The sequence below is a fragment of the Monodelphis domestica genome, chromosome 1, assembly GCF_027887165.1.
Source record: "Monodelphis domestica isolate mMonDom1 chromosome 1, mMonDom1.pri, whole genome shotgun sequence".
NCBI lineage: Eukaryota > Metazoa > Chordata > Mammalia > Didelphimorphia > Didelphidae > Monodelphis > Monodelphis domestica.
The window spans coordinates 602,351,490-602,379,349 of NC_077227.1; the positions used below are offsets into that span (position 1 = coordinate 602,351,490).

The 27,860-nt window shown below is 36.6% G+C and overlaps 1 long non-coding RNA gene across 1 annotated transcript in view; it reads right to left on the reverse strand.

Moving 5' to 3' along the window:
• Positions 1–27,860, reverse strand: part of LOC103092475 (uncharacterized) — a 313,263-nt gene that overhangs the window by 80,150 nt on the left and 205,253 nt on the right. Inside the window, exon 5 of the long non-coding RNA XR_008915591.1 lies at positions 11,758–11,883. This is a non-coding gene — a long non-coding RNA (uncharacterized LOC103092475). The remainder of the gene's footprint in view (positions 1–11,757; positions 11,884–27,860) is intronic.

Sequence of the window (27,860 nt, forward strand, 5' to 3'; positions counted from 1 at the left end):
GTGCTTAATAAATTGTTATTGATTGATTGAGATAGGGATGTTTCTCATCTTGACATTTTCACTTCTAAGTTAAATCCCTTGTCCAATTATTTTAGGATTTTTAGATAATTATATAGATATAAAAGAAAAGGAAATAGAGAGAAAAGTTAGCAAAAGATACAAGGAAAAAAGAGCAAAAGGAAAATACATGAAAATTTTTTTCACAGGGAAGCTACATAGTTCAGAGAATAGAGAACCAAGCCTAGAGACAGGAGGACCTGGATTCAAATATGGGCTCAGATCCTTCCAAACTATGTGACCCTGGGCAAGTCACTTATCCCAATTGCCTAGCCTTATTGCTCTTCTGTTCTGGAACCAATACTTAGCATTGATTCTAAGAAGGAAATTAAGGTGTTTTTTTGTTTTTTTTAATCCCTTTCACTACCTTTTCCTTTTTGCAGCTGATGATGAAGGGCAGATGTCTAAATTTCCTCTAGAAACTAAGGTACATTGGATTGAATTCTCTTTCTGCCTTAAATCTTTTAGAACTTCCATAATTTTTACAAAAATCTTAAAAAAACACCTCTTATTGGAAAAGAAATAGGAATGAGTTGGAGTAGGATAATATGTTACAACATTACCAGGTAGCCAAGAAATCAAGAATTTATTTTTTAAGGTGTGTGTGTGTGTGTGTGTGTGTGTGTGTGTGTGTGTGTGTGTATTGGGGCTTCTAGCAATTTAAACATCCAAAATTGCAGCACTAAGAAAACACCTTATTAAAGAATCTCCATAGGTTCTCAGGTCAAGAACTTTTATTTTCTAAGTATGATTATACAATATTTTTAACCAATTCCTCACATGTCCTCTAACTCGGTTATATAAGTAGATGGGTCCCAGTTACTCTTTGCACCCAGGACACAAAGGCTTTATATTAGATTATAGAGGGAAAAATCCTTTAAGAGTGGTTTATAATGTAAATTTCTTACTTAGAAAAGAGACTCTCTAATATTCTCCCTTCAAGTAATATTTGCATTTACAAGCTATTTAAGCAGTTACTAGTTGTTTGATCTTCAATAATTCCCTTCAATTATCCAAGTCTAAGACTTTTAATGCATAAAATGAGAGGGTTGGGTTGTATCTAAGGACCATCCTGGCTCTAAAATTGTGATGCTCCTAAATAACATCAGTAGCAAATGAATATAGTGTATCCCAGATGAACTCTCTTTCCTCAATTCAGTACCATAAACATTTATCATCTACTCTACTCTGTACAAAAACAAAAAAGGAACAATGCTTTCCCATAAAGAAGTTATATTCTAGATTTAACTGTTATCAGCAATGCAAAGATCCAAGACAACTCCAAGGGACTCATGTTGAAAAATACAATCTACCACCACAGAAGGAACTGATGGAGCCTGTATGTAGACTGAATCATACCATTTTCACTTACGTCCTTCACAAGTTTCCTCTAGTAAGTGTGATATATCTTCTTTTCCAATATGCTGAACATAGAAATATGTATCACCTATATCAGATTACATGCTATCTCAGGGAAAGGGGAGGAGGAGGGAGGGAGAAAATTTGGATGGCAAATAGTAATTTTTTTTCTACATGTAATTGGGGAAAATACAATAAAATATTGTGTGTGGGGGAGAGAAGTTACATTTTAAAGAGGCTAGACAAGGCAGAAGTATCTTTTTACCACATCTACACAAGTAAATATATATATATATATATATATATATATATATATATATATATATACACACACAAAATCATATGAAAATGGAAAGAGTATTACTACACATAATAGCAAATGCAACATTTAACCTCCATCTGTTGTTCCTTCTGTGGTCATGACAGAGCTTCTCATGTCACTCCCTCTCCTTTCATATACACTACTAGAGTCTTCTTTTTTCAAGTTTAATCTTTTCTAGGTTAAACCTAGACACTCTCAGTCTTTGCAACTGATCCTTAAATGGCATGAACTCATGGCCTTCACCCTTACTATGGTTACTCTCTACCTTATTTATATTTTTCTTAAATGCCATTTTCAAATCTCACATATGAAAAGAATTTATTATTTATGATCTTAGAGGGAATGTTACGGCTGAATTTATCATTTTCTTAAAGACCTTCTATTCATTCTTCACACAAAACACCAGTGTACCCCTGAAATCTGTTGGGAAAGTATTGCTCTAAAGGAATAAAATTAATTTTCAAAATTCCCTAAACCTCCTCTAAAATATTTATTCTATTGACTGATCCTCCATGTTCTTACATTTTTCTTTTTGGTTTCAGATTAAAAGTCAACCACGTCTCATTTTAAAGAAGGACTAATGAATAAGAAACTCATGGTTCTGAGACTTTGTACCTTTACTTCCATATTCAGAATTTCCAGAAAAATGTTTTAGCTGGGTTTTTTTTTTAATGGAATGAATAAATATTGTTAGTTGGATCCCTATTAGAACATTTGCTCTCAAATCCTTATAGTAATTTTTAAAAGAATGTCTTCTTTTGAAAAAGTAACAAAAATCATTCCATGAAATTTTTCCCCCCAGGGTTCTTTGATGTAGCATGACAACAGCTCATATTTCTAAAGCTTTTTAACATTTAAAAGGTACTTTAGAGACTGAAGAGACAGATGAGACCTTTGATATCCTCTAGCCCAATATCTTAATTTTACAGGTAAGGAAACTGAGGTCTCCAGAGCTGATGTGACTTGCCTGGGATCCCACCCAAACTATCAAAATTGAGCCTAGGTCTGTTGACCTAGTGTATCTGGTATGTCCTTTCTATTAAAAAGAGCTTTTGCTCCCTATATTAAGATCAGGTTCAATGGAAGGACTTAGATTTTTGAAAGAGCATTGAACAACAATTTAAAAAAAGTTTGCAAATATAAGTTTACATTAAGATATTCCCAGACTCTACACACTATTGTTCATCTTTTGTTTTAGAAGAGGACCAATGACATGATCCAATGGTGTCTTGACTTGCACATGAATATACCAAGTTATCAGCTTCATTCTCTCTTCCAGAGTCATCAACATATAAAGGCAAGACAAAAGTAAAGCCAACTGACAATGGCCTTGACTCCTTTGGTGTCTGACCATGCTCATGCTTCAGTTACCTTTATGGCCATTAGAAGAAATGGTTCTTACATGACCATTTGGGGGGAGGAAGTCTTCACATACTTGGGGCAGACACTCTCCTAACTTACCAACCAGTTGTAGTCCTGTCAATTATCCTCAACTTGGTTTAGACCACCTATTGAGATGGTTTTCCCATGGTATGGCTACTGTGCATACTTGGAGTCACAGATGAGAGCTGGGTGGACACCAAAGGTGGAGGAACATCCCTTAAAAGAGTTCAGCAAGCCCTCATGCCATTGGTGCTATTCCTCTTCAAACACTCCATACACACCCCAACCTTCATTTCTCTGTAGAACTTCCTCATGCTATGGAATTTATTGAAAAGCTATACTGTAGAGCATATGACGTATATGGTGGGTATATCCTAACTTTCACCCTCTTTTGTCCCCCAATTGCCATTTAAATATTAGGAGGATTTCACATTGTATAAAAACAATTAGAAGGACATTTATTTAATTTTTCACCTGGCTCCCTGACTCCCCTTAAGATAATACTGCTATTATACATTTTCAGAAATTATCCATTAAATTTCATCTTGTTGATACAGAAAAAAAATACTTCCTTTACAGTTTTCTTCCAATTACTTGATAACCTTTTGAAAAAAAGGGGGGGGTACTTTCAAAGATTTCAATGAAATCATGTTATTGTCACAAACTGTTTCCCAGACAAAGCAATCTATATATCTTATCTGGAAAATGCATAGTAGAGTAAACAAAGGGAAGGGCAAGGGAGGGAACACATATTTATTTTTTTAATTTTAATTAATTTTATTAAATACCAGTTATGTGCCAGGCTCTGTATTAAGCACTTTACAAATATGATCCTCATTTGGTCCTGGGAGGCAGGTGCTATTATTATCCTCATTTTACAGAAGAGGAAACTGAGGCTGAGAGATGGTAAATGACTTAACCAGGGTCACACAGCTAGAAAGTATCCCAGCCTTCTATCCACTGTGCCACCTATCAGGGATAAGAAATCAAAAAATACTATGATACAAATATCAACTGTCACCAACTTTGCAACTATGGGTAATCCATTGCATCTCTCTGAACCTCAGTTTTCTCATTAGACAAAGTGGGGATAATAATCATTATACTACCTCCCCTGAAGGGTAATTGCCAAGCACCTTAAAGGCTTAACCTTCCTATCATCCACTTTCTTTACAGAGGTGAGGGACCACAGGTATCGAATACTGCATATAATGCCAAAAATTTTTGATGTCTTGGTTGTTCTTAATGGATTATTTTTTATGCTCTGTTATAGGGCAGTGATTCCCTCAGTTTTTTTTTTACTATGGACATCTTTAAATAATCACAATAAGAATCTATTAGGAAGTCCCAGGGTATTAAATATACTATTCATTCTATTCTTTTAGACTTACTTATGAAATATTTACAATTACTACAATGATAAGAAATCTATAGTGCTTCAAACATACATATGTTTGTTGCAGAGGAAAAATATGTGTGTAAAAATTACCGCTTTAGGTACCATTAAAAATGTTTAGCATGAATCCTTTGGACCATTTGAGAGTCATTAAACAGGAACCACTGTAGAGCCTGCATCTCTAGGGGTGGATGGAGAGTGGAAGAAGAGATACATTAGAAAATGTAGGTGAAGTGAAAACCAGATATACTAATAAAAATTTATTTAAGACAAAAGACCCTCAAAGGTATTCTAATGTGAAAATGAATTCTAGTAAATTTTTATCATTGGAGTTTCTCTTAAACTTGCACCACTGGAAATCAAATTAAAAAGTCTGCCTCTGAAATGAATAGAAGGCTTCTAAAACTAGAAGTATAAAGAGTTGTTTTTTTAAAGGCTTCCTAATAAAATGATGAGGATAATAATAGCTGTTGTTTATATAATATTTTGATGTTTGCAAAAAAGTCTTACTTAGGGGGTGGAGCTATGATGGCCATGGAATAGCAGGAATTCTTTGAATCTTCTTCTAACCAATCAATACAAAGTGTTTCAAAAGGACAGAAATAAAAATTAGAGGAGTAAAGGGGCTCTCCCACAGGGTACAGTCTTTAAGGTAGGCAACATTTGGGGGACTTCCACACTATAAGGGGGCAAAACTATACTTACAAAGTGTGAGTTGATCAACCCTCCCCCACACCACCTACCAAGCCAGAGTCAGAGGGAGGGCCAGGGAAATCACTAAATTTTCAGGGGCTGGCTGAGACTTACCCCTGAGGGTACTGCAAGGCCTTGACAACAAGACTTGGGACCCGAAGCTGAAGAGCACAGAGCCTGTACAGCAGAGCATGGAGATTGGGCAGAAGTAAGCCAGCCAAAGCAGAAGCAGCAGGGACTGGAAAAATAGCTTCAGGGCAAAATATTTTAAAGCTCACTATACAATGAACTGCCTGCCCTCCTCTTGCAGGTTTCTGGCTGGGAAGGGAAGATAATACAGAGACAGAAACTAAGAGGGCAATGTCTACCAACAGATAGGAACTGCAATCCACAAGGAGCGAAAGAAATAAGTAACAGCACAGAAAGCTTTTGACTCTATAATTTCTATGGACACAAAGAGCAAAATACAGAAGAAACAGCAGAGGGGGACAAACAAGCAAATACATCCAAACTTTCATTAAAAAAATGGAAATAGGTCACAAGCTCTCAAATAACTCAAAAAGGAGTTAAATAATAAAGTAAGAAAGATAGAAGAAAAATGGGAAGAAAAGTGGGGAAAAGAACTGAAAGTAATTCAAAAAGAAAATAACAGTTTAAAAGACAAAATTTCTCACATGGAAAAAGAAGTACAGAAATCAAATGAAGTGATAAGCAAATTGGAGATGAGACATGACCTTCTGGAAGCCACAAGAAGATAGACCAAACCAAAAAGGAAAGTCAAAATATCATAGCTGAAAACCAATCTTTAAAGATTAGAATTGAGCAAGTAGAAGCTAATTGATCTCATAAGACAGCAAGAATTAATAAAGCAAAGTCAAAAGAATGACAAAAAAGAAGGAAACATGAAATATCTCATTGACAAGACAACTGACCTATAAAACAGATCTAGGATAGACAATTTGAGAATCATTTGTCTGCCTATTAAAATAAATTATCCAAGAAAACTTTCCTGATATTCTTGAACAAGAGTGCAATGTAGACATTGTAAAAGTCCCCAGATCACCCTCTACATTAAATCCTCAAAAGACAACTCCCAGGAATGTAATTGCCAAATTCAAGAGCTTCCAAGCCAAGGAGAAAATATTGTAAGTAACCAGAAAGGGACAATTTAGATATCCAGGAGCCCCAGTGATAATTATATAGGACCTGGCAGCTTCTACACTATAGGACTATCAGGTTTGGAATATGACATTGAGGAAGGCAAAAAAATTAGGTCTATAACCAAGAATCACTTACCCTTCAAAATGGACTATATACTGTCAGGGGAAATTATGGGCATTCAACAAAACAGAATATTTCCAATCATTCCTAAAGAAAAGACCAGAACTAAATGGAAAATTTGATGTCCAAATACAAAATTCAAGAGAGTCATAAAAAGGTAAATAAGAAAGAGAGGGGGGAAATGTAAGGGTTTCAGTAAGGTTAAATTGATTATATTTTTATATGGAAAAATGATATCTGTAACACTCAAAAATTGGTTTTCATTATCATAGTAGCTAGAAGAATTATTCATAGGCAGAGGTTGAGGTACTAAGTTGTTTAAGATGATATGTAAAAAGGGGGGAATAGAAAAGAGCACCAGAAGAAGCTTGAAGGAAGAAGAAAAATATAATAAATTATACCACATATAGAGGGACATAGCGGAGGGGCAGGCAAGAATACTATTATAAGAAGGAGAGGAAGAGAGTGGTAATAGGTGATACTTAAACCTTACTCTCAGTGGAATTAATTCTAAGAGGGAAGAGCAGCTAGGTCCATTGGAATATAGAATTCTATCTTATCCTACAGGGAAAATGAGAGGGGAAAACCAAGGAGGGGACTGGGGTAGAGAGTATTAAAAGGGAGGGAAAGATGAGAGGGTCATTTAATAGACCTTAAAAAAATAAGAGAGGAATAAGAGGGGGTGGTAAAGTAAATTAAAGGTGAGGAATAGGGGGACTGATTAAAAGCAAAACACTTGTGTAGAAGGAAATAGTGAAAGAAGAAAGGGCAAGACTAAAAGAGGAAATCAAAAGGATAGAGAATACACAGGTAGCAATCATAACTCTGAATGGGAATAGGATGAACTCACCTATAAAATGGAAGCAGAGTGCATTAAAAACCAAAATCCTCCCATATGTTGCCTATACAAAACACACATGAGATAGGTAGACACACACAGGGTAAAGATAAGAGGCTGGCACAAAATTTATTGGGTATCAACTGAGAAAAAGAAGGCAGGAGTCACAATCATGACATCTGACAAAGCCAAAGTAAAAATAGATCTAGTTAAAAGAGATAGGGAAGGTAATTACATCCTGATAAAAGGCAGTATAGACAATGAAGAAATATTGGTACTCAACGTGTATTCACCAAATGGTATGGCATTCAGATTTTAAAAAGAGAAACTATTGGAGCTTAAGGAGGGAATAAATAGTAAAACTATAATAGTGGGAGGCCTCAACCTTACTCTATCATATCAAGACAAATCAAACCAAAAAAATAAATAAGGAAGAGGTAAGAGATGTGAATGAAATCTTAGAAAAATTAAAGTTAATAGATATATGGAGAAAAATAAATAGGGACAAAAAGGAATACAATTCCTTTTCAGCAGCACATTATACATTCACAAAGATTGATCATGTACTAGGCATAACAACAGAAACAAATGCAGAAAAACAGAAATAATAAATGCAAACTTTTCAGATCATAATACAATAAAATTGTAATTAATAAGGGTATATGGTGAGACAAATAAAAAATTAATTGGAAATTAAATAATCTGATTCTCCAAAACTGATTAGTTAAAGAACAAATCATGAAACAATGAATTATTTCATTGAAGAGAGTAACAATAAGGAAACAACATATCAAACTTTTTGGGATACTGGAAAAGCAGTACTCAGGAGGAAATTTATAGCCCTGCGTGCCCATATTAACAAAAAAGAGAAAGAGTAGATTAATGGATTGGACATGCAACTAAAAAAACTAGAAAAATATCAATTGCCTAGATTTTCAAAAGAGGAGATAGAATACTTACATAATCCCATATCAGAAAAAGAAATTGAACAAGCCATCAAAGAACTCCCTAAGAAAAAATCCCCAATGCCAATTGGATTCACAAGTGAAATCTATCAAACATTTAAAGATCTTTTAATCCCAATATTCTATAAAGTATTTGACAAAATAAGCAAAGAAAGACTCTTATCAAATTCTTTTTATGATACAAATATGGTACTGATTCTCAAGGCTGGAAGACCAAAAACACAGAAGGAAAACTATAGACCAATATCCTTAATGAACATAGATGCAAAAATATTAAATAAAATATTAGCTAAAAGGCTACAAGTTATCACAAGGATTATTCACTGTGACCAGGTAGGATTTATTCCAGGAATGCAAGGATGGTTTAATATTAGGAAAATCATCCACATAATTGACCATATCAAGAACCAAACTAAAAGAAATCACATCATTATCTCAATTGATGCAGAAAAAGCCTTTTGACAAAATACAACACCCATTCCTATTGAAAACACCAGAAAGTATAGGAATAGAAGGATCTATCTTCAAAATAATAAATAGTATTTTTTCAAAACCATCAACAAGTATCATCTGCAATAGGTATATGTTAAATGCTTTCCCAATAAGATGAGTAGTGAAGCAGGGATGCCCATTATTACCACTGCTATTTAATATTGTACTAGAAATGCTAGCAGTATCAATTAGAGAAGAAAAATAAATTGAAGGTATCAAAGTAGGCAATGAGGAAACTAAACTCTCTGCAGATGACATGATGGTATGCCTAGAGAATCAAAAAAAATCAACTAAAAAACTAGTAGAAACAATCAATAACTTTAGCAAAATTTCACTGTACAATATAAACCCACATAGATAATCAGCATTCCAATATATTTCAAACCAAACCCAGAAGCAAGAGTTAGGAAGAGAAATTCCATTTAAAATTACTCCAGACAAGATAAAATACCTGGGAATCTACTTGCCAAGACAAATTCAAGAATCATATGAAGATAACTACAAAAATAAAACTAGATCTTAACAATTGGAAAAAACATTGTTTGCTCATGGGTAGGATGAGCTAATATAATAAAAATAACAATCCTACCTGAATTAATTTACTCATTCAGTGCTATACCTATAAAACTACCAAAATGCTTTTTTATAAAATTTAAAAAATATATTACAAATTTCACCTGGAAGACAAAAGATCAAGAATATCAAGGGAAATAATAAAAATAAGTGATGGATGGAGGCCTAGCTTTACCAGATCTCAAACTATAATATAAAGCAGTGGCCACCAAAATATGGTACTGGCTTAGAGATATAAGGGTGGATCAATGGAATAGACTTGAGGTAAATGACAGTAGCAAGATATTATTTGATAAACCCAAAGATCCCAGCTTTTGGGACAAGAAACCACTATTTGACAAAAACTACTATTGGAAAACAGAAACTAGTCTTAGATTAACATCTTACATCCTATACCAAGATTAACTCAGAGTGGGTAAATGACTTAAATGTAAAGAGGGAAATCATAAACAAATTAGGTGACCACAGAATAGAATATTTCTCAGATCTATGGGAAAGGAAGGAATTTAAGACCAAACAGGAGATAGAGAACAATACAAAATGTAAAATGAACAATTTTTATTACATTAAATTAAAAAGGGTTTGTACAAACAAAACCAATGCAACCAAAATTAGAAGAGAGACAATAAAATGGGAAAAATGTATAACAAAAACCTTTGACAAAGGTCCATTTTTTAAATTTATAAGGAGCTAGCCATTCCCCAGTTGACAAATGGTCAAAGGACATTAATAGACAGTTTTCAGATAAGGAAATCAAAACTACAAATAAGCACATGAAAAAGTGTTCTAAATCTCTCATAATTAGAGAAATGCAAATCAAAACAATGCTGAAGTACCACTTCACACCTAGCAGAGTGGCCAGTATGCCATGAAAGGAAAATAATAAATGTTGGAGGGGATATGGCAAAATTGGGATACTAATGCATTGTTGATGGAGTTGTGAATTAATTCAGCCATTCTGGAAGGTAATTTGTAACTATGCCCAAAGGGCTTTAAATGAATTCCTGCCCTTTGATCCAGTGATACCACTGATGGGTTTGTACCCCAAAGAGATAATAAGGAAAAATACTTGTATAAAAATATTCTTAGCTGTGCTCTTTGTAGTAGCAAAGAATTGGAAAATGAGGAATGGCTGAACAAATTGTAGTATATGATGGTGATAGAATACTGTTGTGCTGTTATGATTGATGATCTGGAGGCTTTCCATATGAACTTGGAGAATCTCAATGAATTGATGCAGAGTGAAATGAGCAGAGCCAGAAGAACATTGTACACAGGAAATAAAACATTGAGGGAAAATCCAATTTAATGAACTTTGCTACTAGTAGCAATGCAATAAGCCAGGACACTCCTGAAGAACTCATGTAAAAGAATACTATCCACATTGAGAGAAAGAACTATGGGAGTAGAAATGCAAAAAGCAAAACATATGACATCACTTATCACATGTATATATGGGTATATGATTTGGGGTTTAGGCCTTAAAAAATATCACTCTATAGCAAAAATGAAGATGGGAAATAGGTATCAAGTTGTACATTTGTACAACCCAGTGGGATTGCTTGTCAGTTCTAGGAGGGGAGATGGAAGAGGAAAGGGAAAGGAAATGAATCATGTAAACATGAAAAAATTAAAATAAATAAATTAGAAATAAATAAATGAATGAATAAGTAAAAATTCTGACCACCACATCATGAATCCAAAGAAAAAAATGTCAAGATTTTTTTTCATTTCTATTAAACAAAATCAGGTAAAATGTGGGTATATGAATGAGTGTGCTTGGGGTGGGAGAGCCAGGAAGTGAAGGGAGAGAATGTCTGAGGAAATGTTTTATAGTTGCTTGGCTCCCAATATTATCTGCATGATCAGAATACTTATAGTGCACTCTTCTTAGGTGACGAGTCTGTCATCAGGATCTTTCTAAGGCTGTGAGAGGAAAAAAAGACTCACTCTAAAACAAGGCTTCTTAGTCTTGTTTATGTTTCAGACACCTTCTGCAGTTTGGTAAAGCCTATGGACTTCTCACAATGATGTTTTCAAATGCACCAAATTAAACTACTCATTGATTATGTAGGAAAGCAATTATATTGACATCAAGATATATACTTTCCCTAACTTAAATCCACAGGCCTTCTACCAATCTATAGACCCCAAATTTAAAACTCCTGCTCTTAAAAGAATTTCACAGCATTCCTGGGAAATTAATACAGGGCATGTTCATGAATAAGGGGGAAACTATTAGGATTTTGAATCTCAGTTGGCCACTGGGTTTGGTCATAAGGAAGATGGTTGCATTAGGTCAGTTTCTGGGGCAGTTGGTTTAACAAAAAATAGGTCAAACTCCCCAGCACTTCCTTCTGAGGATGATCACCTTTCCCCTCGCCACAAAGATACTCACCACTCAATTCTTCTTATTTTAGACCTTCTACTTTGAGCTCTTTCCCTGCTTTGCATTTCACATTCTCAGGAGGTATCCCCAGACAACTGTGAACAATCATGCAGGTTCTCTGTTGGTATTGTAGGGCTGTGAGGACACAGAACATGGGAAAAATGGATGTTACTATACATGATGTATTTCTTGTCAGCCTGTGGGATCCATGCTGCTTGGTCTGAGGAACCAGACTGAGCCCTTGCAGTTAACTGCACCCTGGTAAATGTCCTCATTAGTGCTGATGCTGCAGCTGTCCATACAGTGATAGGTTTTATAAGCAGCAGCCTGGCAGTTCAACCAATGTACCTTGTAAGATAGTGGACATCTAGAGCTACAAGCTTCCTTTTCATATTTTCTTTTTTTAGTGGAAAATCACTGCTTCCTTCATCTTTTTTCCTAAGATAATTTCTGGGAGCTCTTAGGGGAGGGTTTTAAAAACATTTAGACCAAGGTTCCTGAATTTGTTGACATCATGGTTCTTTTTGGCAATCCTGAGAAACCTATGGACTCCTCAGAACATTTTTAAAAATTAAAATGGAGGGGGCAGCTGGATGGCTCAGTGGATTGAGAGTCAGGCCTACAGAGGGTTCAAATCTGGCGTCAAACACTTCCTAGCTATGTGACCCTGGGAAAGTCACTTAAATCCCCATTGCCTATCTCTTACTGCACTTTTGCCTTAGAACCAATACGGAGTGTTGATTCTCAGACAGAAGGTAAGGGTTGTTTTTTTTATTATAATGGAAGGAAATAACAAAATTTAGGTAGAAGTTAGTGAAAATAAAGAAGTTTGTCTCTTTTTTCCCATCCAAGTCCAGCATCCCCAATTTAAGAAAACTTGGTTTGAAGTGGCAGAGAGTTTACAGCAGAAAGTGAGCAAAGCAATACAGGTATGTACTCTGAATCTGATATCCAGTGGTGCAAGTTTAAGAGAATGCTTCCAGTTTAACCTCCTGCCAGAGATGATGTACTCAAAGTGCAGAATGAGACCTATATTTTTAGAAATGGCCACAATGGGAATTTGGTTTATTTGACTATGCATATTTATTACCAGGGTTTCCTTTTTCTTTTCTTTAAGGGGGCAGGGGCACTGGGAGAATGAGAGGGAGGAAAAAGAAATGATTGTTAGTTAAAAGAAAAAAAATTAAATGGATGCCAATCAAAACCTCCCTCCACACACAAATCCCTTCCACTCGGTATGCAATGCTGTTTCAGACACGTGCTGCTTCCGAAATTCCAGCTGCTCTGGTTTTGTGGAGAAAGTCACTTGCTAAGAGTGTGCAGTACCACACGTGGTCTAACATAATGTGATGCAATCAAGTGCAATGTGAAACTGAGGCAACCTAGTACAGTGTCAGCTGGGAAGGCTGAAGGGGGAAAAAAAAGCAAGCAAAAAAACAACTTTCTGCTGTAATCTCCATTTTGCTTCAGAACTCATCTTTAAAAACAAATAAATAAATGAAAGTAAACCTTACCTCCTCCAAACTCAGAAGCCAGAACTTGAAAAGAAAGCTTGAAGAAAAATGTATACATTGAAAACAATTCAAGGTAAAGTCAATTAGGCAACAAGCATTTATTAAACACCCCCTATATGCCAGGCATAATGCTAAGCAATCAGCTAGGTGGCACAGTGAATAGAGTGCTGGACCTAGAATTAGGAAGGCTAGTCTTCTTGAGTTCCAATCTGGCCTCAGACTAGCTGTGTGATCCTGGATGAGTCCTTTTACCCGATTTGCCTCAGTTTTCTCTCTATAAAATGAACTGGAGAAGGAAATGGCAAACCTCTTAAGTATTTTTGCTAAGGAAATCCCAAATGGGGTCACAAATAGTCAGAATCTACTGAGACTACTGAACCACAAATGCTAAGGAGTAAGCATACAAAGAAATGCAAAATCCAAACAAAGCAGTCTTTGCTCTCTAGGAATTCAAAATCTAATGGGGATAGACAACATGAAAACAGTTAAGTATAAAAAATATATACTATAAATTGGAGATAATGAATGGAGGGAAGGCCCTAGCATTATGGGGTTTGGGGAATTGGGAAAAGCTAATTAATGAAAGTCAGAAGATGGGGATGAGAAAGGAGTGAATACCAGAGCTGCCGGTAATAGCCAGTGAAAATATATAAATTTCAATAGTGGGAGTTTTGAGAAAGAACACTGGAACTCAAAATAGTTGGGCTCCCCTTTTTACAAATTAGGAATCCTTGGAGGCTTGGGAGTTGAAGAATTTGCCCACAGTCACATAAGCTAGCAGGTAGCAAAGTTGAGATTTTTACCCATGTTTTCTTGACTTCAGGTTTAGTGATTTATATTCATCATGAAAATCTGGGAGGGAATTCTAAATGATAAGGCAAAAGGGGTTTTGACAAAGGAGGAAAAGATAAATGATAATCAAGTTTAAGGATAGTGGACAAGAAGGACTCCTGGGATGAAACCAAAGGGATTTAATTTAATTAGAAAATATGGAAACTTGCTTAATTAGTCCTGCAGTGGTTTGTCATTTCCTTTGCCTGGGGTCATATAGCTAGTAAGTGTTGGAGGCCAGATTTGGACTCAGCTCTTCCTGACTCCAGGTTTGCCCATCTATCCATCCATCCATCCATCCATCTAATTGCCTAAATGGAAGACACAAAGAGATAAATTAAAATTGAGCATGAGAGCAAAAAACAAACAAAAATCCAACCCAACTTCCTATAATAATTAGAGACATGGAAAAGTGGAATGACTTCTCTCTGGAGTTAGTGAGCTGCCCTATACTGGAGAGCTTCAATCAAAGTTGGATAACTACTTAATGGTCATGTGATAGAAGGGAATCTTGTTTACATGCAGGTTGAATTCAATGGCTTCTCGTGTCCCTTCCAATTCAGATATTCTGTAGATTCAAATCTTGGCTCTGGCATTACTCATTCTGTGACTTTGGGGAAATCACTTAATTTCTTTGAGCCTTAGTTTTATCAACTGTAACATGAGATAGACTTGTCCTGATCAGCTCACAGGGAGGTTGTGAGAATCAATGAGCTAATCTTTGCATCTTTCTAGTGTGGCTATCAAAGTACGATGGATAGAGTGTTGGATCTGTATTAAGGAAGAGCTAGAAAAGGAATCTACCCTCAGAAACTTAATGGATGGGCAAATCACTTAACCTGTATGAGTCTGAATTTCCTTATCTGTAAATAGGGGAAGAAAGAGTGTCTCTTTGCCATTTTACAAAGGAAGAAACTGAGGCAGAAAAAGTTAAGTGACTTGCCCAGAGTCACACAGCTAGTATTTGAGGAGGAATTTTAATTCATATTTTCCTGATTCCAGGTGCAGTGCTTCATTCACTGACCCACCTACCATCATTGTACTCAGTGACTTTCAGTGCAGATAGGAGAGGAAATGACAATGGCTAGGGAACTCTAAGCATGCAAACTGCCCCCAGTAACATAGGTAGAAAAATCAGCACAAATTGATAATCTTTGAGAGCTTTCTGAGGAATAGAAAGATTAAATGACTTAATTATCATCGTACAACTATTATTTGTCACAAGAAGAACTTGTGCCCACATAATCCTGACTCTAAGGTTTCTCTAACTACACTACCATGTTGCTTATTGAATAAAATCACTTTTGCAAATCAGAAAGCATTAGTATAACATGTTTTATATTAATAAGATTTTCAACTGAATAATAATAAAAATAGCTAGCATTTACATGACACTTTAGGTTTGCAAAGCATTTATATATGCCATCTCATTTGATCCTCAGAGGAACTCAAGAAGATGGGCACTATTATTATCCCCATTCTACAAATGAGTAAACTAAGGCTGAAAAAGGTTAAATGACTTGCCCAGAATCATATAGCTAAGTAAGCATCTGGGGCCACATGCGAAGCAAGATTTCCCATCGCCCAAGTCCAGCATTCTATCCTCTGCACCTGCCTAGTCGAAACACTGGTCAGTGAGGAGAGGCAATTCTGAAATGCTCTGTTGTTCCCTGTGACTGGAATGATCAGTAAGAGAAATCTTTTCCCATATGTCTCCATGCTGTGCCTCCATATCATGTATCTCCATGTTAAACAAGCTTTAGCAGCCAAATGGATATTCTTTTCCAGTCCTCTATTTCTTAGTCCTCCCACCACTCTGAAAATATGTTGAAACACAGTAGAAGGGATGGGTGCAGACAACATATTTTGGCTCTGTCCAAGAAATCTGGCAGGCTTGAGGCTGTTGGTAGCCATGAGGCACGTTTCTGGAGCAGCAGGAGGGGCCTTTTTGCTAATGTGATAACGGTTTTCTGTGACCAAAAACAAAAACAACCCATGGTGAGCTCATGTTTTAAGGAGCTAAATGTGTCCCCTACCACCTTGTGCAACAACAAAATCAAATATCCTCTACCTCTGTCTCTGCTTCCTTGACTCCCACTAACATCACTGCAGTCAGTCCTTGTTTCTCAATTTAGCTTGGTATTATTATCAATCCTAGATCTTTCTAAGACTTACCAAAAATGCATGGCGGGGGAAGAAGTCCATTGGCATTCCCTCCCCTGTAACTTGCAGAGAGCCAAATGAAATGGAGCAAGCCCCCACCCCCAAGAAAAAGGTCGCTCCCACACAATTTGCAGAGCTCTCATATGCCAGTTTTCATCATGGAACAATTTTTCATGCATGAGTTATTAACTTATGAAAGTTGGAGTAAAAGGAAAAACACTAACAGATCTTTAGCTGCGTTATTAGTCACTGCTACTACTGACTACATCCAGCCACAGCGTGACTGTATTCCAACTTTTAGTATCTAATTTTTGTAAGAAATGGAGTTCACTAATGGGTTATGCCTCGTATACCTTTTATAATCATTACTCTGCCGTTCTCTGTAATTTATACTCAATGCTGGTTTTCATTATTTAGCTCTGCAGAGTTTCAGTTCATATGGAAAACACTGCCGAGAATAAGGTTGTATTTTCAGTGGCAATTTTTTTTTTTCAATCTCTGAGGACCTATGGCTTTCATCAGCTGCTGCCATATTGCGGAATGTGTCCTATTCTTTGAAAAATAGTCTCAGTTCTAGTTCCAGCTTGGCTGTTGTCTGGCTGTGTGATGTTGGTCAAGCTACTTCCCCTCTCTGGGCCTCAGATTCCTTACCTTTAAAATGAGAGGGCTGAACTTAATATCTTGAAGTCTCATTCAGTTAAGGATTTCTGAACTTATCTTAGAAGTGGTGTGGGACAATACTGAAACCGATGACTGGGTGAAAGTTAGTGGGTTTTTCAAGGTTTTTTTTTTTTCTGGTTTATGCACCACACATGCTTCTATTCTCTTCACTGTCTATATCTAGAGCAAAATCCACAGGCCATTTTCTAGAGGCTCATAACTGAGTAGTATTTACTAGGGAATTCAGTTTGGTTTCTAAGGACTCAGACTTAAACCAAGTGACCAAACAATTCCCATTCCCAGAGATTAAGTTTCCAGAGTCATCCAAGAGGGAGTTGGGTAGTTTCTAACTGTTGATTTTTGTTTGGGAGACTCCAAAATTAACTATTCAACATAGTAATCACAGTCCTTTGGGTTATTATTATTTTTTAACTACATAGCAATAGGAATACTCAGTAAAATCATTTTGGGAAGGGAAATACAGATGTGGTTATATTAAAAACCAAGCAAAGAGTCAAAATATCACAGTTCCCAGTATGGACTTTGCTCATTGCATGACCTCGGGCATGTTATTTTGTGATTTGGGGTCTCAGTTTCTTCATTTGTAAAATAAGGGAATTGTTCAAGATGATCGCCAAAGTGCCTTACAGCTCTAATATTTCTATGCCTGGAAGATTTCACAAAAAGGGAAGAATCCCTCAATCCATTTTTCCTAAAGAGAAAAATTTACCCACACTTTCAGGGGAGGGGAGGGGACAATGAAAAAAAATCAGATTTTTCAAATAGAACCAAATCTCAAACACAAAGGACATTTTGCTGTTCACAGCTCTACAATTATGCCCTGCCCTTTCTTACATAGGAGTGTTTGTTTGCACTATTTCTTTCATCTTGACTTTTCCTTACTGTTCATCTCCCAGCTGAACATCCTCCATGAAGCCTTTCTCCATCCTTCTCATTAGAAGCAGACTCTCTTTCTTCTGAACTTCCATAACATTTTTTGCACATATTTTTCTATAGTTATTTTTTAACCCTTATTTTCTGCCCTAGAATCAATACTTTGTATTGGTTCCAAAGCAGAGGAGCAGCAAGGGCTAGGTAATAGGGGTTAAGTGACTTATCCAGGGCCATACAGCTAGAAAGTACCTGAATCTAAATTTGAACCCAGGATCCCTTGCTTCTAAGCCTAGCTCTCAATCCACTGAGCCACCTGGCTGTCTCTTTAATTATTTACAAACATGCTTTACTTCACCTAAAGATTTTTTGAAGCCAGATATCACATTTTTTTTGCTTTTCTGTCACAGTTCCAAACAAAGTTTTACACATAGTATTCAATAAATGTCAATGGATGAGGTGTCCTCATGATAGAAACTCATAATTTTTTGCCTTATTTGAGTTAATGATGGTGAGATTCTCGGAATGTCACTTTTTTATCATAGCGATCCAATCATGGGAGTATCTGGTGGGCAAATTGTTTATAGGTCTAGAGTCAGGAAGACCTAAGTTCATACCTGCCTCAGACTCTTGCTAGCTGTGTGACCCTGGGCAAGTAATTTCACTCTGTTTGCCTCAGTTTCCTCATCTTTCAAATGAAACAGAGAAGGAAATGGCAAACCACTCCAGTATCTTTGCCAAGAAAACCCAAAATGGGGTTCCAGAGAGTCGAACACTACAGAAACAAATGAACAATGAGAAATCTAATATTCTAAGGCAAAAGAGCAGTAAGGGCTACACGATGGGGTTAAAATACTTACCCAGGGTCACACAGCCAGGTATGAACCCATCACCTTGCATCTCCAGGTCTGGCAATCTATCCACCAAGCTTTGATTTTTTAAGAGAATAACATAGTTCCATCTGGACTAGGCAAATTGATCTCCTTCCTGCCTACTTGCCAAAGTTCCTCTTTTTTTCCCTCTGGTTGAGGTAAAACTGGGTGGACTGAACTCCTTGTTTGGTGCTAGAATTTCCAATTCAATTTTTAATTCAACAAGTATTTTGGAAGCTCTTACCAGTCACAGAGCACTGTGCAAGATGCCAGTAATATAAAGACAAAAATGAAATAGGGGCTGACCTTGAGGAGTTCACGTTCTAGCTTCTAAAGTCCAATACTTGTACACAGAGAATTACACAAAGCGCCTTGGTTGGTATCTTGGTTCCACCATTTATTACCTATATAACTTCAGGCTATTCATGTACTCTCTTTGTGCCTTAAGTAATCCCAAATGAATAAGCTGTCTAGATGATGCCCCAAATCTCTTCCTGCTCAAGCTTTAGGATCCTTCTTTTGGAGTATATATCCCCCCAACAAAATGTAATTTGGAATTACACTCAGAAAGTTATCAAAATATCTTTCCTTTTTGACCCTTAGATTTTATTGCTAGGCATATATCCAAAGGAATATACAAATAAGATAAAAACATAAAAAGAAAAGTCCAATATATACAAATAAAAATGTTTTGTTGTAGCAAAGAATTAGAAATAAAATAGATACCCATCAATTGGATGACTGGGCAATTTGTGCTACAGTAATATAATGAAATGTTACTTAGTTAAATGAATTGATGAATACAAAATATCATAGGAAAATATGTACTAATTCAAAGGGGTATAAAGTAGAAAAAGGGAAATGGTAATAATAATAGCAACAACAAAAATAATTGGCTAAAAAAAAAAACCCTTCCCTTCCACCATAGAAACAATTGCTTCTAAGGCAGAAGAGTGGTAAGGGCTAGATACTGAGGGTAAAGTGACTTGTCCAGGGTCATAAAACTAGTAAGTGTCTGAGGCAAGATTTGAATCTAGGACCTCCTGTCTCTAGGCCTGGCTTTCAATCCACTGAGTACCCAGCTGCCACCAATAATTGGCATTTAAATATCTCTTTAAGGTTTGCAAAGCACTTTTCAAAATTATCTTATTTGATTTTCACAATGATCTAAGAGGTAGGTGCTACTATTATCCCCATTTTGCAGGTGAGGAAACTGAGACAGACAAAAGTTAAATAACTTTCCCAGGGTCAAATAGCTAATAAGTGTCTGAAGCAGTATTAGAACTCAAGTTTTTCTGACCCCAGGCTCAGTAGTCTATCCACTGTAACCTAGCTGCCTCCAAAAATAATATGCACAATAACTACAATAATATAAATGGAAGGAACCACAACAATAAAATCCCTAGAATTGAATTCTATAGTGAAAAAATTAAGCCCTTATTTTCTGTCTTAGAATCAATATTAAGTATTGACTCCAAGGCAGAAAAGCAGCAAGGGCTAGGTCAGTGATGGCAAACCTTTTAGAGACAAAGTACCCAAACTGAACCCTCATGCCACATGTGAGCCTCTGCCTTAGCTCACATGGGAGAGGGAGGAAGCGCTCCCATTGGGCTGCTGACTAGAGGGGTGGGTAACATGAGAAATGTCCTCAGGGGTAGTGGAGAAGGGGAAGGGAGCAGCCCCCTCTGGCAAGCATTTCATAGGTTCACCAACACAGGGCTAGGTAATGAGGGTTAAGTGACTTGCCAAGGGTCACACAGCAAGGAAGTATCTGAGGTCAAATTTGAATTCCAAACCTCTTATCACCATTCCTGGTCCTATATCCACTAAGCCACATAACTGCTTCAACATAGAATTTTAATGACCAAGATTACCCCCAAATAAGAGATATGGGAATATACCTCCTTCTCTTCTTTGAAGAAGTGTGGGGTTGTGTGTATGTAACACCACACTTGGTGTCAGACTTAATAAATTGATTCATTTTGCTTAACTATTTGTTTCCCCCCCCTTTTTTATTCTTTATTATACAGTATTTTATAGGGGGGAGAAGAAGAATATTGGTAAATGTGGACCATATAAAAAGAGATCAGTTAATACTAAAAATACATAAATATACAAAATAATTATAGTTGCATTACTTAATAGCTCTTATCTTTAAAACGAGAGGCTTAAAATACAGAACTTAGACTATAGATCCCAGTTCAACCATTCCATGTTCTAAGATTGAATCTAAGCCAGCTGCCAACATGCCTCCTTCCAAAGCCCTCCAGACACAGAGGGCAAAGGGGTAAGGTAGGGGTGAGGGGGGAAGAGGGGTGGGGTAGTGTTGGAATTTGAAGTGGACCATTTAAAAGAGCAACTGTGGCTTTTAGGAGGGCTTGCTTCCAATGGGCCATTTACTGTCAATGTTCACAGATCAGGAGTTGTTTTTGTTGTCACAGAAAGCAGGACTAGCCCATCATCTATAGGAAGGAAGGTAGCAGCTGGGGAGAGGGCTATTACATCCAATCCATCTCGGCTACATTGTTCCAGTGCAAATACCCTCTATTAGCAGATTCTTTGTGTTCAGTGCCTCATGTGCTAAATTGCTGTTTGAAAGCCGATGATAAACACTAGTTGTAAGACTCAGAAGCATTTAATATCCACTCTAATGATGGCTCCACTTTCTGTTTTCCCCAAGGAAGGGGGAGAAAAAAAAAAGAGTGGCTCATGGAAAAATACATTTGCAGGATCATTGCCATGGGGCCCCATCTCCACATCTGTTCTTAACAGATTTCAGCTGAAACTACTGAAAATATACATGGGCTTGCTTATGTGGGACAAGTTAAACATGATAAGATTACAGTTTGGAGGATGACAATGGTTGTAGCTATGGAAAAAAGGTACCATTGTAAATTAGGTTCCCCAATAGGTTTGTTACTTTAAAAAATGTTTTTTTAATGTTGTTGCAGGAATGAAATTTGTTGGGAATTTTAAAAGACTGAAATTATTTGAGATTAGTTATAAACAGACTCAAGATGGCCAAACAGCAGCCTTTCATCAGATAGCAATTCCTGCCTTACCCTGGACTGGAGCTACACTTTGTATCAGTGGGTGTGCAAGGAAACAAGCTCTGGACCCAAAGTTAGGAGTCCTAGGTTCAAATCCCAAATCTGCCATTTTTTGGATCACTCAATGTGCAAACATTTATTAAGCACCTACTGTTTTCCAGAGGTGGTACAGTGAAAGATCTGAATCCAAATCTTCCTTCAGATACTTTCTGTGTGGCCCTGGGCAAGTCATTTAATCTCTGCATGCCTCAGTTTCTTCTATTAAAATAGGGTTAATAAAAGCACCTAACTCACAGTGTGGTTGGGAGGATCAAATAATATATTTGTTCAAAGCATTTAGCACAATACCTAGCACCTACTAGGTGCTATATAAATGATTATCCCCTTTCCCTCCACCTTCACTTCCAGGCCCTGAACTAGATGCAGAGGGTTTGTTGTTGTTCAGTCATTTTTCAGTTATCTCCAACATTTTATGACCTCATTCAGAGATTTCTTGGTGGTGATACTGAAATAGGTTGTTTTTTTCTTCTGCAGTTCATTTGATAGATGAGGAAATAAGACAAAGAGGATTAAGTGGCTTGTCCAGAGCCACACAGCTAATAAGTGTCTGAGGCCAGATTTGAACTCAGAAAAATAAATCTTTCTGACTCCAGATCCAGTGATTTATCTACTGTGCCACTTATCTAGGTATAAAGACAAAAATGAAACAGTTCCTGCCCTCAGAGAGCTTACATTTTATTGAGAAGGTTGGGGGGGGGAGAAAAAAACATATACACAGGTGAATAAATATTACATGTGTATTTATATTTACATGTTGACAGTCATTTCCAAGAAACTAGAAGGGTAGGGTAGATCTGAAGTAGGAAGTGGAACTTGCACGAAACTTTGAAAGAAGATAAATCAAAAGTGAGGAAAGAAGTCTTTCTAGGCACAAGTAATAGCCTAAGCAAAGGCAGTAAGATGGCAGATGAATTATCACAGATGGAAAGAGGTAAGTAGTCCAGCCTAGCATAAGGTACATAATGTGCAATAAACCTGGAAATACAGGCTGGATTAAGAGGGCTTCAAATATGAGAGAAGTTTGCTTAGTAATCTAGAAACAAAATAGACTCATTAGAGCTTCTTGATGAGGAATGTGACATTGTATGTGTTGTAAGAATATCAATATGGCAGCCATGAGAAAATGGAAAGCTTAGAGGCAGAGAACAATTGGGAGGATAGTGCTTCTGTTGTTTAATTTTTAACATTCTTTTTAAAAACTAACTATATTAGTGTTATTTGTGCAAGTCCTTTTTAATTTCATGTGTTCAAAATGATCCATTTTACATCTTATAATGCTTTCTATCTCTTCTTTATTCATAAATTCTTCTCATATTCCTAAAACTAAAAGGTAATATATGCCCTGTTCTAATTTGACTTTATCTTCCTGTATGCCTAGGTCATGTATCCATTTTGATCTTATTCTGGCAAATGGTATAAGACATAGGTCTACATCTAGTTTCTGCCCCACTGCTTTCAAGTATTCCCAACACTTTTTACCAAATAATAAATTTTTATCCCCAAAACATGGATCTTTACTTTTGCCAAATATGTTTGAAGAATGACTTACATATGTCCACCTCCAGAGAAAGAACTGAAATAAAAAGAAGACAGTTTTATATGTATGTATTTATGTATATGTATATCTTTTTGTCAAATGATGCCTTTTCTCTAATGGGGGAGAGGAGGAAAAGTAGGCAATTACTTGGGTATTTTAATTTAACAAATACATTTTAACTTTAAAAAATGCAGTCAGGTCTGAATTCTCTTGCTCCCTCTTATCCCTCCCTCACCCAAACATTGAGAAGGCAAACAATGATATCCATTAATCATGTGAAGTCATACAAAATGTATTTCTACATATATTGTACAATGCAAAAAATCAATAAAAATGAAGCAAATGAAAAATCATGTGCTTCAATCTGAACTCAGACTTCATCAGTTCTTTTTCTGGAGGTGGATAGCATTTTCTATTATGAGTTCTTTGGAATTGTCTTGGATCATTATATTAATGGCGGGAGCTATCATTCATAGCTGATCATTACACAATATTGCTGTCCGTATGTACAGTATTCTTCTGGTTCTGCTCACTTCACTTTGCATCAATATGTCTTCCCAGGCTTTTCTAAAACTATCCCCCTTGTCACTTCTAAAAGAATAAGAGTATTGCATAATAATCATATATCATAATTTTTTTCAGCCATTCCCCAAATATTGGACATCCCTTCAATTTCCAATTCTTTGCCACCACAAAAAGAGCAGCTATAGATATTTGTACATGTATATTATTTCCTTTTTTCTTTGATCTTTTTTGGGATACAGACCCAGTTATGGTATTGCTGGGTCCAAGTTTTATAATCCTTTGTACATAGTTTTAAATTGTTTTTCAGAAGAATTGAAACAATTAAGAGGATATTGCAATAGACCAGATAAGGATCTCAGATGCCTAAATTAGCTTGGTAAACATATAAGTATAAAGAAGAGGATGGATTTGAGAGAGCCTATGGAGGAAAAATGAGTAAGAAGGCAAATTATTGGTTACAGAGATTAAAAGGGGAAATATTTTGAGGATGACTAAGATATTTCAAACCTCAGTAACAGGAAAGACAGTGATGCCCTCAACAGAAACACAAAATTTATAAAGAGAAATGAAGGAGAAAGAGAATGAGTTCAATTTTGGATATGTTGAGTTTAAAATGCCTATTGGTCATCCAGTCAGAAATGTCCTTTAGGCAGCTGGAAGTTCAAAGAGTGACTATGATCGCTAATCTGGAAATCTGCATAAAGTTGATACTTGAACCTTTGAAAGGTAATGAAACCATCAAGACAGTATAGAGAAAAGAAGGCTTATGACAGTGACTGTGATGGGAGATGAATGCTGAACCAGCAGGAGAGAGGGCAACCAGATTAGGGCTAGAATCACTTAAAATTCCTTTGAACTTGGACTCTTGGTCAACAAAATGGAAGAATTAACCATAAGTGACCTTTAGTATTCCTTCTCACTCTAAATGTGTGTTCCTAAAGAAAATGTCAGGCTTTAGAGAAGGAAAAATGAAATTTCTTTTCTTTATGCATAGAGTGGTGGTAGGTATATAGTCTATACCTTCTAATAAGTATTATGAATTTTTTTTTAAATGCTGAACTATTAGTCAGAGGCACTAGGTTTTAGGAATACTTCTAAAACTTACTGGTCATATAAATTTCAATGAGTCAAATCCTCCCTATGTCTGTTTCTTTATCTGGTGTGAAGATTAAATTTAACTCTCTCCTGATTTTGAAAATGAAATTAACTCTCCCCTGATTGTGAAGATTAAATTGTAATCCCTGCCTATTTTTAGATTTAAGCACCAAAAGTGTAAGCACTCTACTTAAAAGTTGAGTGGGAAGATCTGCCCATTTTTAGATTTAATCACCAAAGGTGTAAACACCCCATTCACACTTGAGTGGAGGAGGTCTGTGACTCCCCATGTGTGATCCTGGGTGATGAATCAGAATTGACTGACTGTCTCCTGGGCAGTCCTAAAACAGGACTTCAACTGTGATTGGTAGATATAGAATTAGGGGAAGGCACAGGAAGTGAGGCAAGAAAAAGTGTCTTTAAAAGGGAGTGACATCTTCCTGAGGGGAGTGCTACTGACAGTTCTTCCTTTCTTTGGAGTGGAGACTGGTGGAGAATCTGCTGAATGGACCTGAGACATGGTGACTTCTTTTTAAGCAACATTTTAAACAAAATGTGTTATTGTTAAGCAATAACACAATAATACGTGTCTTATTTTACATGGCAAGCATAGAAATAAGGAAGGGAAGGAGAGAGAAAGAGAATAAAGATCGCAAAATGTCAGAAAAATTAAAATTGTATCTACATGTAATGGGGGAAAATGCTATTTTAAAAAAGAGACTTAAAAAATATAGTTTTGTGTAGATCCTTCCTTTGATGCAAATTCCCTGTGTGACTAGACAAGTAATTCTATCACTCTATGTTACAGATTCTTCATCTGTTATAAAAAGATGCTGAACTTGATGATCTCCAAGGTTTTTTTAACTCTCAGTCCCAGGTTCTTAGGGTTTTCCTGGCTTCCTGTGTAGTTTAAGTCATGGGGTGAAGCAGGCATCCCCAAATATCTAGCCCCAACCTGCTACAACACACAGAATCTCAGAGTTGGAAGAGGTTTTGAAGGCTATTGGGGTTCGATTCATGTCTTTTTAAAGCTCCCTTTGATTGCTACCCTTGATTATTTGTACACAATGGGTTTTGCTTTTATGTATAAAATATGACATTTGAAAATAAAGTGCACAACAGGCTGCAAGAATATTAGAAATGTGATCTTAGGAGCAATCATCCCAAATTGACACCTGACAACATTTCCCCCTCTGAAAGCTAGAAAAAAATTGATGTTGTGGTTAGGTTATTTTTCATTTTTGACAACCCCCTGCTATGAATATTCACCTGTTTTTGTTCATCAAAACATAATTTTTTTAATAAGTAGCCCAGTGGAAAACAATTGTGAATGGCACGTTTATTATATTTGGATTTTTGGAACAAAGAGTGTATAGCTTATGTTGGACAGTCTGTTCAGTGATACAGAATTTTAATTAAAAATGCTACTGTGTTAAGGGGATTATAATGAAAATGCAACATCAGTGCTTTAAAAGATATCATGGAGGCAAAACACAGTTGACAGGTTGGCTCAATTATTTATTAAATGCTGCTGTGCACTGGTCTTGTAATTATTCCAAGAGGAAGTTTCAATATGGAACAAGTTTAACACAGGATGCATCTACCAGAGACATGGGTGGCATGTTATAGAAGATGATTCCCTGACTTTGAGGGCAGATTTGACTTAAAATCTTGGTTCATTCATTCAATCAACTTTCATTAAGCAACTACCAAGTTCAAGGTTCTGTGCTAAACCCTCAGAAGACCAAGATAAAAAATGTCCTGGTCTTTGCTCTTAAGGACCTTATGTTCTGTAAACCATTTGCAATTAAGTATTACAGCAGGTTAATGGTGATATGAGCAAAGGAGAAATCTCTACAAGGTGCTCTCAGAAAATATGAGGAGGGTGCAAACTTTCACCTGGTGACAAGAATGAAGAGAACCACCATTTATTAGCTGTGTGACTTTAGTTCTTTTAATTTCTCTTAACCTCTTTCATCAGCTGTAAAATGGATAAAATGTTTTCTCCATCCACTTTTTAAGTTTTTTATAGGGATCAAAGAAGAGAATATTTATAAAATTCTTGGTAATGATGTAAATGGAAGCTAGTTTTTCAATCATCTAGGGAACAAGGAATGGCCACTCTTAATTCTGGTGATTGCATCCTCTCAAGGAGCTGGCTTACACAATCTTTGGGCCATGACCAACTCCTGTCCTATAGGTCAAGCAACAACTTTCTAGGGTGTCATCAGGTCTATCCATCTGTACCATGAGGATAGATTTGTCCCTCTTAAGTCATCCCTGATAAGAGACAGGTACCAGGTTTTGGCAGGTCTTATGCAAGTTTTCTGTAGTCAGATCTGAATTTTGATATGGCTTGTGAACTAGAGAGTGAAAGGTATTCTCGTTTCCTCTGGGGTCCTCTCCTTCACACTCTGGTAGTCCTGGGCAATTTGCCTCTGATTGACTTTTGTCATGGAGATTCTTGCTCAATAAGATTATAAGGATAAACTGTCTGTGAACACTTTTTTTTTTAATACCCTTACCACCATCTGTCTTGGAGCCAATACTGTGTATTGGCTCCAAGGCAGAAGAGTGGTAAGGGCTAGGCAATGGGGGTCAAGTGACTTGCCCAGGGTCACACAGCTGGGAAGTGTCTGAGGCTAGATTTGAACCTAGGACCTCCCTTCTCTAGGCCTGGCTCTCAATCCACTGAGCTACCCAGCTGCCCCTTCTGTGAACACTTAAAGGCAACCTGTAAACTTATTTGCTCTTGCATAGCAGCATCGAGGTAGTTGGAGGTGGAAAGGAAGGCAGGTACCCCATGTGTGAGACTGAAGCTCAAGGACTCCCTGATAAAATGGAATAAGGCCACTAGTGGCCTCCTACTCTCCAGTTACACACTGTCCTCCCAGATCCTCACATTCAAATTCTA